Raw genomic sequence first — 12,500 nt, forward strand, 5'->3', positions numbered from 1 at the left:
TTGATTCCAGCTTGTGTTTCTTCCAGCCCAGCGTTTCTCATGATGTACTGTGCATAGAAGTTAAATAAGCAGGGTGACAATATACAGCCTTGACTTACTCCTTTTCCTATTTGGAACCAGTCTGTTGTTCCATGTCCAGTTCTAACTGTTGCTTCCTGACCTGCATATAGGTTTCTCAAGAGGCAGGTCAGGTGGTCTGGTATTCCCATCTCTTTCAGAATTTTTCAGTTTATTGTGATCCACACAGTCAAAGGCTTTGGCATAGTCAATAAAGCAGAAATAGATGTTTTTCTAGAACTCTCTTGCTTTTTCCATGGTCTAGCAGATGTTGGCAATTTGATCTCTGGTTCCTCTGCCTTTTCTAAAACCAGCTTGAACATCTGGAAGTTCACGGTTCGCATATTGCTGAAGACTGGCTTGGATAATTTTGAGCATTACTTTACTAGCGTATGAGATGAGTACAATTGTGCAGTAGAACTTCCCAAAGTGTCTGTCTACAATGCGGGAGATCCGGGTTCAATCCCTGGGTTGGGAAGATCCCCTGGAGAAGGAAATGGCAATCCACTCCTGTACTATTACCTGGAAAATCCCATGGACAAAGGAGCCTGGTAGGCTACAGTCCATGAGGTCGCAAAGAGTCGGACATGACTGAGTGACTTCACTTTCACTTTTCACTTTGATCAGTCTTTGGCCTTGCCTTTCTTTGGGATTGGAATGAAAACTGACCTTTTCCAGTCACTGATATTTTAATTATGCTAAGTCACTTCAGTCATGTCCGACCCTTTGCGATGTTATGGACTGTAGCCTGCCAGGCTCCTCTGTCTACGGGATTCTCCAGGCAAGAATACTGGAGTGGGTTGCCATGCCCTTCTCCAGAGGATCTTCCCAACCCAGGTATCGAACCTCATCTCTTATGCCTCCTCCTTTGGCAGGCAGGTTCTTTACCACTAGTGCCACCTGGGAAGCTAGTTTAATTATAAGCCCATCTAATTCTGATAACCATAGCTCTCCATCTAATCCACATGAATAATATGAGCTATTTTATCAAATACATTGATGACACTCAAGATGTTCTCTGTTCACGATAGACCTTAGATGGGTCAATAAGTAACCCTATTAAAAAATAAAAGATATGACTCTAAGGGATCACTTGCTGTTTCTCTTGCTTTATCAATTGACATTGCATGCCTGGATGCATATATGGGTAATAAATAAGCTGTATAACTAAGACAGGCTTCCCTGGTGGCTCAGCGGTGAAGAATGCACCTGCCAATGCGAGAGACATAAGAGATGTGTGTTCAATCCCTGGTTTAGGAAGATCCCCTGGAGTAGGGTATGGCAACCACTCCAGTCTTCTTGCCTAGAGAATCCTACAGACAGAGGAGCCTGCTGAGCTACAGTCCAAAGAATCACAAAGAGTCCGGGCCACTGAAGTGACTTTGCACGTGTGCACATTAGTTAGACAATTCATTAATGACATAATTTACTATTTGTAAGGGAATGAAAATATATGGAAATACCAATTACATTTTAAAATTTAAAGACATTGTTTTCCAAGCAGAAAATTATTAGAAGGTTATGAGTTTGTCAATAATACAGGATATGCATTAATCTGACTATATATTTTTAACATTTGTAAGACCCCCGTTTGATTACTGAGTTGGGAAGATCCACTGGAGAGGGGAATGGCAACCCACTCCAGTATTCTTGCCTGGAGGATTCCATGGACAGAGGAGCCTGGTGCACTATAGTCCATGGGGTCACAAAAAGTTCGACAAAATTGAGCGACTTTCTCTTCACTTCAGTTCACTTTAAAATGCCAATGAGAACACTGAGGCATAACTTAGCTTTGCTTTTGGTTGATTAAAATGCTTCCATAAATCCAATTTATTTGAGGCTCAGTTTGCATTTTATTAAATTATACTCAAATAGTTAACTGATTTTCTCTAAATTTTATGATATTGTTAAGTGATTTGTTTTTTCTTAATAGAACATTGCTTATCTAAATACTATGCTTGAGTATTTTTCTGATTTAAAGTGTATATACATGCATTGGAGATTTGGGTATCCAGATTCTATTTTTGGTTCTTCTATGGGCTGACAAAGCATGCTAATTTAGATAAGTTAGTTAATCTTTTCTGAGTCAAATAAATGGCTTGGAATACAGTAAGTGATTTTTAAGGTCCATTCTAGTGTTAATCCTTTGAAAAATTTAAGCTGTTAAAAATCCCTCTAGTTATATTCTTTCATAAATACCATTTCAAAGAAACTGAGAAATTGCTAGTTTAATATGAATCTTGTTAATATTATTGGTGAATTAATTTGTTTTATTTAAAATGAGATATTAATCATATAGAAAATCCTCACAAAGTCAAACAGGTCAAACCATACTTCTGTGAAATATTTTATTAACTGCAATCATTTATAAATAGGTAATTATTTCATTTTCAAAAGAGAAAAACATACTGTGAGACTGTAGATAAAATGTTTATAATTACTTCAGACTTTAAGGATTCTAAAAATATTTCCCAGTGACCTGACCCATAACTTCATAGAATCGACAATCTGTATATAATTTTTATTTTATTTTAAATCCAAGAAGTTATAGTGTTAAGCATCAGATTTTCATAAAACTAAATGAACAAAGGAGTGTCTAAGAAAATGTATTTACTTCATTCAAATGTTTCCCCCCTTTTTTTTACATGAAGTAAATGGCTTGGTTTTTGATTGTATAAAAATATTGGTATGTGAACAAAACTTCATTTGTTTTAGCTAAAGGATGAATAAGAAGTGCTAAGTGACTGGAATTAAACTATCTGAAAATATTTATGGTATGACACAATTTGGTAATTTTTATTTCCATTTATTGTCCAGGGACCATTTCTTCAGCTGTAGTTTTTTTCCATCATGGAAAATAATGAGCTTCTTTTTAAATTTTATGAAAAACTTTAAAAATAAAGAATTTTTTATTTTATCCATATAAGATAAATTTTCATTAGCAAAGTGATTTTAGAAGATGAAAACAATGTCTGGAGGTTTTATCAAACATACCGAACACTTTGTATGTTTTCCTTTTGTCTTTTCATTTTTGTGTTTCTATCATTTTTGGCAAATAATGTAAAAAAGTAGTATCCAAACTATTAAAGCCAAGTGTCAAAGCACTGTTGTTTGTTCAGTATTAACTATTTTTTTCTTTTAATTGGAAAGTAATTGCTTTACAATATTGTGTTGGCTTCTGCATACAATATGAATCAGCCATAAGTATACATATATGTCCTCTCTCTGGAGCCTCCCTCGGAATCCCTACCCCATCCCACTCCTCTAGGTTGTCACAGAGCACCAGGTTGAGCTTCCCGTGTTGTACAGCAGCTTCCCATCCTCGCTATCTATTTTATGCATGGTAGTGTATCTCAATTCACCCCACCCTCTCTACCCGTCTGTGTCCACAAGTCTGTTCCCTGTGTGTGTGTCTCTACTCCTGCTCTGCAAATAGTTGCCAGTATTACATTGTTTGTATTAATATTTATGTTCTGCAGCATGTTCTCAGCTCATAGCCTCAAAATGAATCTACATATGGAAATAAAAATACAATATTTCCTTGATATGGAGTGTACCTACCAAAGTTGGTGTTACTGTGGGAGTATACCAACCAAAATGTGACATTATGGTTACCAATTAAAATCCATGAGTTGAGGAAAAGTTGGATTTATGTCTTTATGGATTTATGTATTTTCAGTTGGATTTATGGTATTTTCAGTTCAGTTCGGTTCAGTCGCTTAGTCGTGTCCGCCTCTTTGCAACACCATGAATTGCAGCACTCCAGGCGTCCCTGTCCATCACCAACTCCCGGAGTTCACTCAAACTCACGGTCCATCGAGTCGGTGATGCCATCTAGCCATCTCATCCTCTGTCGTCCCCTTCTCCTCCTGCCCCCAATCCCTCCCAGCATCAGAGTCTTTTCCAATGAGTCAACTTTTCGCATGAGGTGGCCAAAGTACTGGAGTTTCAGTGTTAGCATCATTTCTTCCAAAGAACACCCAGGACCTATCTCCTTTAGGATGGACTGGTTGGATCTCCTTGCAGTCAAAGGGACTCTCAAGAGTCTTATCCAACACCACAGTTCAAAAGCATCAAGTCTTTGGCACTCAGCTTTCTTCATAGTCCCACTCTCACATCCATACATGACCACTGGAAAAACCATAGCCTTGACTAGACGGACCTTTGTTGCCAAAGTAATTTCTCTGCTTTTCGATATGCTATCTAGGTTGGTCATAACTTTCCTTCCAAGGAGTAAGTGTCTTTTAATTTCAAGGCTGCAATCACCATCTGCATGATTTTGGTTACTGTCTTATAAATAACCTAAATCAAATACTAGTCTAGTATGTTGAGGAAATAAAGTTCTACTTCAAAATTTTTATTACTGGAATTGATCTTTATTGGGGGAATCACATTAAAGCAAAGCTACTTTCAGTAATGGACAAAGGCATAAAAGGAGTTTTAGATCTTTTATTTACCAATGTAATATATTCTTCATGTTTTTATTCCACCAGTCAGAGGAATAATTGTACCTTCACCTGTAAAGCTAATCTGGGTCTTTGAAAACATGTCTTTCTAACTATGAAAGAAATTGCTCTAAAATTTATACCTTAATAATGTCTTTGGAGCTTCCCAGGCACTAGTGGTAAAGAACCTGCTTGCCTATACAGGAGACTCAAGAGATGTGGGTTCAATACCTGGGTCTCAAAGATCCCCCAGAGGAGGGATGGCCATCCACTCCAGTATTCTTGCCTGGAGAATCCCATGGACAAAGAAGCCTGGTGGGCTACAGTCCCTGGGGTCACAAAGAGTCAGACACTACTGAAATGACTTAGCATTCACGCAATAATATCTTTAGTCTTTTTATCTCCACAAGGCTACTTCTCCTTGACCTTCAATCTATGTTTAGATGTTCTGAAATGTTGTAGAGTCCCTCTTGGGACACTGCTTTCCTTTATCTTCAATTTCTCTGTTCATTTCCTTCAGGTGACAAATTTCTAGGTTTATTTCCTTAGAGCCCATTTTCCTACTCCAGCCACTTTCTGCTTCATTGTTTCAAATATGACCTTCCTTAGAACTTTGAAAATAACCCTCCTAAAAGAGTCTCTTAATGACATTCTTGCTGAAATGAACTATTTTGTGTGTGTTTCCTGCCTTGTATAAATGATGCCTTGTTTAGTGTAAGTGTTAGTCTGGCAGCCCTATCTGACTCTTTGCAACTGAATGGACTGTAGCCCACCAGGCTCCTTTGTCCAGGAATTCTCCAGGCAAAAATACTGGCGTGGGTAGCCATCCCCTTCTCTAGGGGATCTTCCCGACCCAGGGATCAAACCCACATCTCCTGCGGCTTCTGCATTGTAGGCGAATTCTTTACCACTGAGTCACTGGGGAAGCCCATTTATTTTATACTTAGTATCAATAACCCTCAATGACTTAAGTTTTCTTCAGGACTGTGTACAAAGGCTACATGTCTTTCTCTTAGATTTGTTTTGTAACAGCTACACAAAAATAATTTTATAATCTTTTATGTTAACACCCCATTCACATTTATTGCACATGTATGTATGCTAAGTCACTTCAGTTGTCAGACTGTACGCAGCCCTATGGATTGCACACCAGTCTTCTTTGTCTATGGGACAAAGAATTCTTTGTCTGGACAAGAATACTGGAGTGGGATGCCATGTCCTCCTCCAGGGCATCTTCCTGACCCAGGGATTGAACCCGGATCTCCATTTCCTGCATTGGCAGGCAGATTCTTTACCATAGTGCCACCTGGTCAGTCCTTATTATACATAGTAAAGCAAGCTATTGATAGATGAAGTTTTCCAAGTCTGTATTATTTTAGCTTCACCTGAGACATATTGAGATATGAAGACTTCTAATGATCCACAACACAGAAAGTGACAAGAGACATTCAGTTCAAAATATTAAGATTTTTTTTGATTCAATCTGACTATATTTTGTTTACGTTGGAAATTATATCTGGAAAATAAATGAACAGCAGTTGCATTCTACTCAGGAGGAAACCTAGTAGAGAAAATTAAAATTCCAGGGTATGCTAGTAGATTTTAAAAGTTTTGATCTCAAATAAGTGACTATAACTCGAACATAGACTAGTTTGTTCAGGGATTGCAGACTTGTAAATGGCAGAGGATAACAGAATGAGACTAACAGATATATATATTTTGCCTGATAAAAGTAGTGGTTGCCAGGGACAGTGTGAATTCCTGATGACATCTAGAGTGGAAAAGTGGGCCCTGCTATGAGTTCCACAGGAAAGTTAGATCAGGCAAAACACTGAAATCCTAAAAGAAAAGGCAGTTCTTTCGTCTCAAATATACATTTTTTATAGACTGTCAACCAAATGGACTAGAAAATATAGGTAATTAATTTGCATGGTAACTCTCTAATATTTACATTCAGAAGGCTCTAGGTCAAGGATTTTTACCCTTAATATTTGTTATGCTTCCTCAGACATTGTAATCTTTCTAGAAAGAAAAGAGAGGATTTTCATGAAAAGTATCTCTATTTACTTTGAAGTGAAAGTGAGATTGAGAGATTATCGTAATGTGGAGCATCTCAGTTCAGTTCAGTCGCTCAGTCGTGTCCGACTCTCTGTGACCCCCATGAATCGCAGCACGCCAGGCCTCCCTGTCCATCACCAACTCCCGGAGTTCACCCAGACTCACGTCCATTGAGTCGGTGATGCCATCCAGCCATCTCATCCTCTGTCGTCCCCTTCTCCTCCTGCCCCCAATCCCTCCCAGCATCAGAGTCTTTTCCAATGAGTCAACTCTTCGCATGAGGTGGCCAAAGTACTGGAGTTTCAGCTTTAGCATCATTCCTTCCAAAGAACACCCAGGGCTGATCTGGGCATTTAACAATTCTATAAACTCACCCTGCCATTCAGGAGTCTCTGTTTAGAACCTTTTGGGCATCATTCATATTTGGAAATCATTTAGAACTCCCATGCTAGCCAAAAATGTTCTGCTGACATTTTGAGAAGGTATTCAATATTTTATTAGAAATTAGTGGGTAAATAAGGTTTTTTTTTGTTTTTGTTTTTTGGAACGTGAACTGTGTCAGAGTTAATAAACTAAGCAGTGAAGAATGTTTGCAAGGCAGTGTCTGTATTTTCTACTAATTCTCAAATAAATGTGTATGTTTCATGAGGATAATAACCATTTCCTTTAAAAAGTCACTTTTTCCTAACAGGAAAAAGGCTTATTTAACTGGTGGAAGAGTTAATGCCTGTATTAATGTATATGAAGAGGAAATTAAACTAAATTAAAATGACTGTTGGCTTCTATCACCAGAAAAGGAAGCTGTCTTTTTCTTAGATATAGTTATATCAATTGTGTTTATATAGAACTTTTCCCCAGCAGTACTAGACAGTGGTCATGTTTTCTAAGTAAATATTAAAATTATTTTCTTTGAAATATTAGTCAAATTGATATCCTTATTACTAACATCAGACCGTGAAAAGGGATTTGAATAGCCATGTGCCAAGAGCCTTGACTCCTTAAGAAACACAGGGTAATCAGGGTCAGTTTCCTGACCAAGCTGTGATTTATCTCCTCTCAACAAGGCATCACTTATCTCTTCATCAAAATGTGATGGCAGATACCATCCTAAAGGAATTCATTTCACTTTATCATACTTCCTAAAAGAGTAGTTTACTTGATTTAATATGTAAACTTAGAAAGTACTGTATTCTTTGGCTTAGTAGTGATTGAGACTTAAATTTGCAGAGGGATGGGAAAGGGGATTGTCATGATCCCTCATAAAGACTTAGAACTTTTACCTAGGACCATCTTGGAAATGGCTATCTTGGAAACGGAGATTGGAAACCATCTTTCCAGCCTACTTTCCTCCTTCATTGCATCATTCTCTTCTCCCCAGACTAGAACTCTGATTAGTATTATGAATGGTAGGAAAGTAGGTATTTTACATAAAAAGTCTGTATGATTTTCTTGTATCCCATCTTCTACGTGCTCATATTTAAACACTGATTACAAGGGTGGGTGGTCCTCATGGCCTGTTGTTCATTTTTGAAGTCCACACGAAGAGGCTGATTGAATCAACCTGATCAGTATTTGACTTGTATTTTTTGACTGTTGCCCAAATTTTACATATGCTTTTGATGTAGAATAATGTCTGTAACATGAATTGCTGAAATATGGAATTTAAATAGGAAGTACTATGTATATGTATTACCTTAGTTGACCACATAGGATTTTTTTTTTTTTTTTTTTTAGTCTACTTGTAAATATATGCTAAGTAATGAGTGGTCAAGAGGTTGGAACTGTATCTTTTTCAGTGTATAAGACCATTGAACTTATAAAGTGAGCTAAATTAAACATTATCACTTAAATTGTCTTGGCACTAAAAAATAATGATGATGATGAATTGTCATTCAGGTTAAAGGATGGAAAGCCTAAGGGAGAATTTCACTTTTTCCTTTGGATTGATGGTTTTCTTGCTGGTTACTTTTTTGATTGCTGTAGTTTTCAAAAACAGGATTTCAAGCCATCACCTGTTTAGCTATTTAGTTCAGACTAACAACTTTTCTGATATTGTCAATAGAAGCTATGCACAGATCTAAAACTGTCTCTAAGCAAAAAATTTAGTTAGATTTTTTTTTTCTTAGTCTTTTTCTGAAGGCAACTAGAAAGTTCAAATTAATAAGTTCTTTGTCCTAATGAATAATATTTTTCAATATAACAGAATTGTACTGTTCATGAATTGCTTGCACACCTTTAACCAAACCTATTCAAACAAATACTCTTGAAAAGACATGGTTATGAATATATTTCATTAATTTGTTACGGAAGTAAACAGTAAACTAACACTTGGGAGACAAATGAATTAATACACTGTGAGAAAATGTGAAATATATATCTTCTGATCTATGAAAAAAATTGTTTTCACATTTATGCAAAGAAGGAATGTGTATTTTAAGATCTTAGATTATTTGTAGATTTTATTAATCCAAAATTACATCATAAACTACTGCTCAATTTAAAAATATCATGTTATAATACATGTAAAACCTGATCATAAAAAGTGACTGACTTAATAGAGCCTTGTATTTTGTATGTCTAGGTTAACATGTCAGAACATCTTTCAAGGGAGGCAGGACCACAAAGACAGGGATGGAATAACTTGATCAAAACACTATATAGCTGTGTGCATTTTCCCCCTAGATTGCACGTTACAATCCTTTAGTCTTTCAAAAGAATATTCTATCCATACATTGAGAAATATCTTTAACTAAAAACCACTTATGAATGAAACAGTAAATTTCACCACACTCAGTGAATATGATCTTTGACTTGATTCATGCTATTTAAATGTCCTGTTAAAAAATATAGTTTTTAAAGAGAAATTATCTTGAGTTTAATTTGTATTTTTCCTTTTAACTTCATTGCTAACTTTTGCATTTTCTCTGAATAGTATAATATTCATGAAGCATTTTATGTAATATTTAGTGATCCAAAATTGATAATTCAGATTTAGAATAATTGGCATGTTTAATGAATGGATGGCTTTATAAACTAATTGTGCAATTTCATTTTGAACTCTATCAGCCTATGATTTTGTTTCAAAGCATTTTGATACTACTACTAAACTCAGGTTCACCTGCTTGCTACTCCAATAACTCGAGAGGCAAGTGTCAGTAGGAAGAAAATTGCTTTAATCAGAAAAGCCAGCAATCTAGGGAGAAGATGGACTCATGTCCTGAGACCAGCTCCCAAGATTCTGGTCAGTCATGGTAGTCAAGGGAAAAACGGAGGGAGAATCTCAGGGAGTGGCGGAGGCAGGAGAGTGGGTTCTGCATTTTCCTCTGTGGCTGCAGGCTGGCTGACTCTCTGTTCAGATGTTATCTTGCCCAGGTGATCTGCCTGCAGGTTTGCTAAAGCAACAGTTGTGTGTGGAGAGCTAGTCATTCTTTAACTGCTGAATTCTTACCTCTTTTTATCTAGGAGAATAATCAACAGGTCAGGCATTTCATGGTGTGCATTCAGGAGAGCCCAAATTAGGAGTTAGTTTAAATTGCCTAGAGATCTAATTTTTTATAATTAGGTTTTTAAGGTTAGGCGGGGACAGAAATGGGTAAACAGGGAAAGGGCTAAAGAGTTGCTTCCAGTTCCCCATTGTCAGACATCATTCCATTTCTATGGGATTGCAGTGAAGGTCCATCATCTCTATCTGCTTCCTGCTGACTTAGCGCATTGTTTTCTCAGAGTGGAAGACATCATGATTCTATAGCATCTCCTTACTGACAGTGTTAGCTGTCCACCTACCTATACAAGCAGAACAAGCTACACTCATTTTTATGCCCACAAAGATAGAGTTATTATAAGCAAAATGTTAATCTCTTTCTCTGGAGATCAGTTCTTGGAATTGTATTAGGCATAGACTCAATGTGGCTCAAGATGGTGCAGCTGATGTCATAGCTGCAGTCTAGTCATCATGCAGTTAGCTTTACCCCTCTGGTGGCAGCTGTAGTATCTGTTAAAAAAAAAACAAAAACTCAGGAATGTGCATCAGACACTGAGACTGTGACATTTTATTGTCTTGATCATTAACTGCTCGAGGCTGCTCTTTTGTGACTCAGGGAGGCCTGAGAGACTTCAGCTTTTCTACAAACAAGAGGCAGGGAACACGGAGGGGTCTTTGTACTTGAGCAGGAAGGGAGGAGCTGCATGGTTCTCTTTGCTTCCAGTATCATTTCTTTTTGTGGGAATTCACATGACATAAAAGATCTTGATGTTTAATAAGATTTAATAATATTTAATGATATGCAATCAAAGACAAATACTTTTACATCTTCCAATTTGTCAGAGAATACTTTATAGTGTTCTATAAAGTAAAACAATATAAATGCCTTCTACAGTACACAAAGGTTCAAATAAAGCAAAGACGCTCTTATTCTTTCTAACCAATTCCTGAATATTCTGTTAGCATACATTATGAACCTTTATATGCAAGATACTGTGCCAGTCACTGTGATCATGAAGATAAAATCTCCCTAAATGGGATTCTGATGGAGCTTTCACCATCATGGATATACTTTCATGACAGCCAGGAAGTCTGATTCATTAGGTAATGAAGTTTTAATTCTATAATCTCAGGAAGGAGAATGGTTTTGAAATAGAAATCATCTTAAGAGTGGTTTAGATGCATTGTTACATAGTAGATATATTATTTAGTAAAGAAATTTTTCTAAATTTGGAGTGAAATTCCTTTTGGGGAAGAGTTGGGCTGACCTGGCCTGTGGGGCTGTCTCACAGCCCCTTATTCACAGGGGAGAGTGGAGAGATGCAGTGAGTGCCTGAGCACCTCTCTGGGTTATATATATTCTAAATTTCAGGGAAATAAGCCTACTCCATGCTTGATTTACTCCTGATCCTGGATTTTCACCAAATACAGTGCTTTCACATACACATACAGCAGGCCTCAGCCCTAGGGCAGCATTTCAAGCAAATCTGAGTTTACATTATGTCTGCTTGTGATGAACTGATTTATACTTACTTTTTCTAAGTAAAAGGTTATTTTTTTTTTAATTCCTCAGAGTAACAAACAAAAAGTCCCAAAGTCTCATGAATCTGAAAAGAAAGTTTTCAAGATTCCATTTCAAACCTCCTGTATTAGGATAATAAAAGGGTTATTCACAGTCATCTTTCCAAGAGGGCTGAAAATCAGTTGAGAAACATGTGAATAGAAAAATAAAGAGATATTCAAATGCTATGACTTTTCAACTCTGCTCAACTTTTTTTTTTTACTCTAAATATTCAGTGACACTTTTGAGGTCTGTCTTTGCTTCTGAACTGATTAATGTTTAAGATTAATATTCCTTCAATTATGCTACTGCAATTAGGCCTTCCTTCTTTCATCCAGGTCACCTGAAGGATTTTTTTTTTTTGACAGTACATATTGTAATAAACAGTATTTTGGTGCTTAAACATTGAATAAAAATGTTCTCTTTATTTTACTGATTTAAAAAAATATTTATTTCTTTATTTAGCTGGAGATCTTTGATCTTCATCATGGCACGTGGAATCTTTAGTTGCAGCATGCAAACTCTTAGTTGTGACATGTGGAATCTAGTTCCCCAACCAAGGATCAGACTTGGGCCCCCAGCATTGGGAGTGCAGAGTCTTAGCCACTGAACCACCAGTGAAGTCCCTAGATTTTCTCTTTAATTAGAATAAAATTTTAATGCCTGAAGGATATCTCTTTGAAAACTCAGTGTTATTCTAGGAGCATTTGAGTCAGTACCTAGTATAGGTTTCCAGTATTTTTTTCTATATTTTCTAGAAAACGGGTATTACTTTAGGATATTACTGTGTATATGTCTGACCAATTAACTAAGGCTCCAGCTCTGCCATTAATTAGGAATAGATCTTTTAGGATTTTAGCAGTGAAGACATCCTTTTGCTTGTTTCTTAACTTGAATT

The 12,500-nt window shown here is 36.7% G+C and overlaps 1 protein-coding gene across 3 annotated transcripts in view; it reads left to right on the plus strand.

Annotated features, from left to right (window-relative positions):
- GRIA2 (glutamate receptor, ionotropic, AMPA 2) overlaps positions 1 to 12,500 on the plus strand; it is a 188,428-nt gene that overhangs the window by 168,116 nt on the left and 7,812 nt on the right. The gene's annotated exons all lie outside the window — the stretch shown is intronic.

Source organism: Bison bison, unplaced genomic scaffold (genome assembly GCF_000754665.1).
Source record: "Bison bison bison isolate TAMUID 2011002044 unplaced genomic scaffold, Bison_UMD1.0 scf7180017864060, whole genome shotgun sequence".
In the NCBI taxonomy this organism is placed as follows: Eukaryota; Metazoa; Chordata; class Mammalia; order Artiodactyla; family Bovidae; genus Bison; species Bison bison.